The sequence below is a fragment of the Bidens hawaiensis genome, unplaced genomic scaffold (assembly GCF_021521415.1).
Source record: "Bidens hawaiensis isolate Kalapana, Puna unplaced genomic scaffold, B.hawaiensis_p1.1 tig00029296_1, whole genome shotgun sequence".
Taxonomy (NCBI): Eukaryota; Viridiplantae; Streptophyta; class Magnoliopsida; order Asterales; family Asteraceae; genus Bidens; species Bidens hawaiensis.
Window position 1 is genome coordinate 72,085 of NW_027494831.1, and position 6,845 is coordinate 78,929.

General features: G+C 35.3%; 1 pseudogene; it reads left to right on the forward strand.

Annotated features, from left to right (window-relative positions):
- Positions 1-1,769: 1,769 nt before the first annotated feature.
- On the forward strand, positions 1,770-3,394 carry LOC143578554 (cytochrome P450 89A2 pseudogene; annotated as a pseudogene).
- The last annotated feature ends 3,451 nt before the right edge of the window (positions 3,395-6,845 follow it).

Genomic DNA, 6,845 nt, shown 5'->3' on the forward strand with positions numbered 1-6,845 from the left:
GAAATCCGTGGAAGACAAAATTTACACCAAATCCGTCTTGTGAAAACTTGTCTCCCTCGACAACCACCAACTCTCCACCATTTTTTTCGACCACCTGCAACTTATGGCGACACAAATGTCGTTCGGCTCGATTATAACCCTATTTTGAATCCTCAACCTTTAAAATAATAAAAGATACCACAACACCATATCCCTATAATGGACAATATTTATATGACATCTAGGGGGTGTTTCAGATTCCTTATTTTACCTACTTATGACTTATATAAATCATAAGTTATAAGTTATAAGTTATAAAGCTTTAACATATTACTTATACATTTATGAAGTTTAATTTTTTCAAATACCTTATAAATTATAAGTTAAGGAGAGAAAATAAGCAAAATCTCAAACACCTCTAAATAAAATACTAAAATAAAGTAAAAATAATATTTTAAACTATATAAAATTAGTTTATGGTATAGAAAAAGTAAGAGAGAGAGAGAGAGAGAGAGAGAGAGAGAGAACCATTTGTGGGGAAAGAGATTATTTATCTTGTTTTCTTGTTCCGCAAGATGACAAGAGTTTTGAGTAACATGTGGCCATATCGATAAGATGATATCATACAATATCGAAGATAAAGAAATATGTGGACGATATTGATTAACCTATGTTTTGAACCCTCTAAAATAAGATAAAGAAGGGATCCCATGCATGATACAACACCACACCCTCCTAGAACTATTGAGAAAGTATCTACATGACTACACGACGTTTAAGACTATCATTCAGGATCAAGTTTGAAAACAATTTAAAGATTTATTGATTTTAAAAAGTCGCTTTAAAACTATAACTTGTGGCTTTTTAAATAGTTTTTAATCTTATCCAAATGTTAAAATAAAAAAACATAAATATAAAAAACACTTTTTAGCTTGTTAATTTTTTTTTTAATTTAAGTCTTTTTTCAAACTCAATTCCAAACACGCCTAACTCGACATAAAAGATATAAAAAACATAAGAATTAATTAGATTAACTTATTGTAGTTTTAATCAATATTGTAAAAGTAGGTTTACAATGCCGAGTACTCGATACAAGTTATGTCAGCGAGGGGAGTTTCTTTAACTCCACCTAGTTATTAAAAATCGATCAAAGATGGCTAAACTCGGCCAAAATCACATCTAATCGATGAACCTGAGCCGATTTTGACTTAAAAAATAAAGCATTATTCATATTTTTATAATATTAAAAAACAAGTTATTATTTTTTTTTGAATGACGGCTTTCTCAGTTAAGTGATAACGCGGTCGCATTCACGGCCCCATCACCCTCGGTCCAGACTATGTTGACATTATCGGGACCCATGCTGGAACCTAAGGATCATTTGGCATTCCCGGTATGTTAGAAATTTTTAGAATAATTTATTATTTAAAAATGCATTTTCAATCTATATTGATATTCATATATTTTGCTATAAAGATTAGTAAACAAACAATATTTAATATATATATAATATCAAAAAAATAATTTTCTTTATGCTTATCATGTCCGGAAGTACTTTCGAGTACTCCGAGTACACCCAACTCCCAGTCAGCCGCCTAAAATCCGCGTAACGATTTTGCTAAGATTGGTTTTAATATCACTAATTATAACAAGCATATTAAGAAAGCGAAATATTTATCTTCGTTTCTTGTTCCACAAGATGCCAACAACATCTATAAGATAACAACATCAAGAAAACAAACACCTTGACTCATTCACCACCATTCACTTCAACACTCACCACCACCACCATGGAACTATGGTTCATCACTATCGTCACCATCTGCCTAGCCGCCCTAATCAAACCCTTACTCCACCAAACCCACCGCAACTTAAACCTCCCACCCGGACCATCACGTCTCGCTTCCACCCTTTACTTACTAACCAACTCACTTTCAGAACTCGAACCCATCCTTAAAAAACTTAAATCCAAATACGGACCACTTATCACACTTTCCATTGGTACCCGCTTTTCAATATTCATAACCAACCATTCCCTCACTCACCAGATCCTCATCCAAAATGGGGCGGTCTGACATTTGCTGTCCGCAATATCTCTTCAGCTGCCTACGGCCCCACATGGCGCCTCCTACGCCGAAATCTTGCATCCGAGGTTCTCCATCCTTCGAGGGTTAAATCGTACTCGTGGGCACGTAAGTGGGTACTTAACATATTAATTGGTAGGTTGAATGATCAAAAAGGCGGACAAGATGGCAATGGAGTTAAAGTGATTGATCACTTTCACCATGCAATGTTTTGTTTGTTGGTGTTTATGTGTTTTGGTGAGAGGCTTGAAGAGCATCGTATTAATGAGATAGCTAAAGGACAACGTAGGTTATTGTTGTTAGTTGGTTCAGGAAGGTTTAATATACTAGGAATATTTCCTAGGTTAGGTAAGTTGTTATTTATAACTAGATGGAAAGAGCTTTTGCAAATTCGTGCGGATCAGGAAAACACGTTGATTCCGCTTATTAAATCGAGAATTGAATCAGGATCGAAAAACGATGGAATTGTGGCTTATGTTGACACGCTGGTGAATCTACAGCTTCCGGAAGGTGAAGCTGATAATGGGAATGGTGGAAAGCTGACGCATAAAGAGATGGTGAGTATGTGTGGTGAGTTTCTTAACGCTGGCACGGATACCACTGCTACTGCGTTGCAGTGGATCATGGCTAATCTGGTGAAGCATCCTGACATTCAGAGGAAACTTTATGAGGAAATTGTTGCGGTGGTGGGACCGCCACCTCCACCGCCTCAGAATGAGGTGGAGGGCGAACCGGTTATAAATGAAGAGGATGTGCAGAAAATGCCGTACCTGAAAGCGGTGGTTTTGGAGGGGCTGAGGAGACACCCGCCAGGGCATTTTGTTTTGCCCCATAGAGTTATGAAGGATGTGGAGGTGCAAGGGTACACGATCCCAAAGGGTGCCACCATAAATTTTATGGTGGCTGAGATGGGTTTGGACCCGAAGGTCTGGGATGAACCCATGGAGTTTAAACCGGAGCGGTTTTTGGTGGATGATGGTCAGTTTGATATAACTGGAAGTAAAGGGATAAAGATGATGCCTTTTGGTGTGGGACGGAGAATATGCCCTGGTTCGGATTTGGCTCTACTTCATTTGGAATATTTTGTTGCTAACTTGATTTGGTATTTTAATTGGACTGCTCCTGATGGTTATCATGTTGATCTTTCTGATAAGGTTGAGTTCACCATCGTTATGAAGAACCCTCTACTTGCACAAGTTTCCCCAAGAGTTGAAAGATAAATCATTTAAATAATTAGTTAATACATGCATGTGTATCTATAGGTCTACAATGTACAAAAATAAGAAAGGCCGTATGATTATGCATGTTTTGAAGTGGTTTCTTATTGCAAATCCATTTGATTTTAAATATTCCTCAAAAGTTATGTTATAACTTATAAGCCAAGCTTTATTTCGAAACGCTAAGCCCACGCTGACCCAAACTCAAGTATTATCATGTTCGAGTTTGGCTCATGGTGCTTCAATGTAGGATTTTGTAAAGATCAGTATGTGTAGAACCCAAGCCGGTTGAGTTAAGCATGATTAGAGGTAGCCTCTACAAGTCCCCGTACTGTGAAGCACTTAGAATTTGAAATAAAGAGTGGTCATCAACACTCAACATAAATATATCTAACGAATAGACTAGTCACATATCATAAGCACAAGGTATTGATATTCTACAATCTAGACTAGTAGTAGTAAATGACATTAGTAAGGCACGAATTAATTTGCAAGCTACAAGAAGAAAATTAATTTCAATATAGAGCAGCCCAAGAATAGGGGTGTAGACAAGTAAAGGGGAACGGGTTGGGTCGAACCCGTACAAATTATTTTTTCAAAGTTATATATTCGTGTCTTTCGACTTCACTCCCATATTACACCGAACCCTTTGAAACCTTGACAACGAATCTTAATCCACATTTCAATTAAAAATACTAACTTGTTAAGCACATAACATTAATATTTTTGCTCTTTAATTTGATTTTTGCTCTTTTTATTAAGTGACTCGACCTGGACCGCTTCACCGGACCAGACATAAAAACCCGACAGTTAGTGATAGACAATCGGTTATCTGTCTCTTAAAAATTTTCGAACCACCCGAAGGAAAAAAAATCTTGGTTACGCCACTACCCAACAACTTCCAATATCTAACTTAAATGCACCCCTAAAATTTGGTCTCTTTCCAATAAAATAAACCGAATAGCCAAAAGTCTGGAACCGGCACTGACCAAAATCGAATGAGATCTTTTATTGATTTTATTTTTTGGTAACTTGATGATGGTAATAAACTCACACATTCTTCACAAATGAATTAATCAGAAATAGCATTTTTCAATTATCATACTCACGCTATAAATTGTTGTTGAAACGATCTACAAATTTATTAAAAGAATGTCATCAAAACATATGTTTGAATAGTTGATTGTTAGTTTTATTTTCAAGGTATATTGGCTTTTAATGATCCCAACTATTGTCTTTTGGCACTGCTGGTCCCAACTAATGAATTGACTACTGATGGTGTCAATTTTTAAAGCATTTGTTCCTAACGGTCCGTGACTAACAGAATCCTAACGTCGTTAGTTTCAGGTCGCCGGAAAAACGGTTTGGCCGGAAAACTCAATATTTTCGTCCTGAACATCTTGATAACTTCGTATCGGACCTTTAGGAAAGTTTTTTTAGTAAAAGCCCCAATTATTGAGGTCGCCGGAATTCCTAGAACTGTCGTCGGAATCGGTTGATGGTAGGTACTCAAGTGGTGATAGTTGGTTAGCGGTGAGTCAATTGGCGGTGAGTGGGGTGTTTAGGTGGTGTTTTCCGGCGACAAATTTGAATTTTCCGACCAAAAACGTTTTCCCGGCGACCTGAAACTAACGACGTTAGGATTCTGTTAGTCACGGACCGTTAGGAACAAATACTTTAAAAGTTGGGACCATTAGTAGCCAATCTATTAGTTGGGACCAGCAGTAACCAAAAGCCAATATACCTATTTTCAATTAAACTTCATATTACTAGTATTTATATAATTGATGTTAGTTAGTTCATCAAAAATTTGATTATTTGAAACCCTTGATAGTAGACGTTTTACTCTTCTTCTAACTTCTATATCTAATAAATAAATATATCAGAAGATAATTTTCTTGATAAAAAAAAATAAATTGGATGTGGCTCAATGATAGAGCAATCGCTTTACTAGTGAGAGGTAGGGGGATCAAAGGGATGACTAGCTTGCCAGGGTTCGAGTCCTGATCTCACCCGGTTTTACCGGCTCCTCGCTGTCGTGCCGTGTAACACCCCGGCTAAAGCGGAATACGCCCGGGTGTGACGTACAGATCACTCATAAGCTCGTAACACTATTAAAGCGACAATATTTATATTTAATTCATTTCAATACATCACAAATACACAATCAAATATTAATACAATGAATTTTGAATTTTTGTCTCTTGAAACCTAATGGTCCAACTATTCTATTCTTCGATCCTTAAACTTCAACCTGCAGCATGTTGAAAAATAGTATATTTTGTCAACAATAATGTTGGTGAGAATTCATAAAGTTTTGCATATGTATAATAAGAAAAGGGTAAAAAATTCACAAGTCAAGATGTATCGTATCAATCATAAAGCAAAACAAAAGTAAATGCATGATATCCCCGTTCGCCTGATATAAGTCAAATCTACTAAGGAACCCCTATTCGCCGTGCTACTTGGAGTATAGAATAATGATACCGCCATTTAAAAATGGACGGCGCAGGTACGCCCCGTCGGACCCTCCCGCTATGAGTATGTGTATGATACCGCCATTAACAAATGGACGGCGCATGTACGTCCCGTCGGACCCTCCCACTATGACTATGAATCTCCACCAACAAAAACAATAAACAACTAGCACATAATCACATAGTTTACAAGCAATATGATACAAAACAAATACATACAAGACACGCATGTGAATTTTAGTTTGACTCAAGAAAACCAAGTTTAGACGTGCTACACCCCAAAACGTGTAAAAGTAAAAAGAGGGGTTATAAAAACTCATCTCGAAATCGAAGATAAATATTGCAATATAAACTGAAGGCACAATAACGAAATCGAAGCAGCCGAAAATGCGTTAAAAGATCCAAAATGATCAAACTTCTCGAACTATAAATGAGAATAAATACAAAAATTTTAAGACTAACCAACAGGATTATACGGGTTAATTAATTGGTTAAAGATGGCGCGTTTATTATTTTAAGGCGTGGATTATTTTAATATTATTCTATGCTTAACGGAAGTTTAATGGTTTTAATATTATAATTTTAATATTAATATGAGAGTTACTATTTTACATTGAACGAATTTCAATTTAAATTTTAACCTGAATGATTATAACTAAGTCTTTTATTAAGATTAACGGAATAAAAGTTAACAAATTAAAAGTTAACAGATTAAGATTAACGAACTAAGGTTTAATGAAATACAAGCTAACGAATTATGGTTTAACGAATTAAAATCTAATAAATCAAAAGTTTATTGAATTTTAAAGATAGTGAATTAAATGCATCGGTATTTATAAACTCATTTTTAATGACTTAAATAATTTTTAAAGTTAAGTATCAAAACATAAATTTGTTTCAATGGTTTAACAAACATGATAGTTTGGTTTTAGTTGAAAATAATAATTTATATTTTATAAAAAAATTTATTTGAGTTAAAAGTGATTTAATTGATTTATTATGATTTTTAAATAATTAAACTAATTTATAAATAATGCAGGAAAAATTAATTAACAAAACAATGCATTGACCCTGGTTACCGGGTTCGA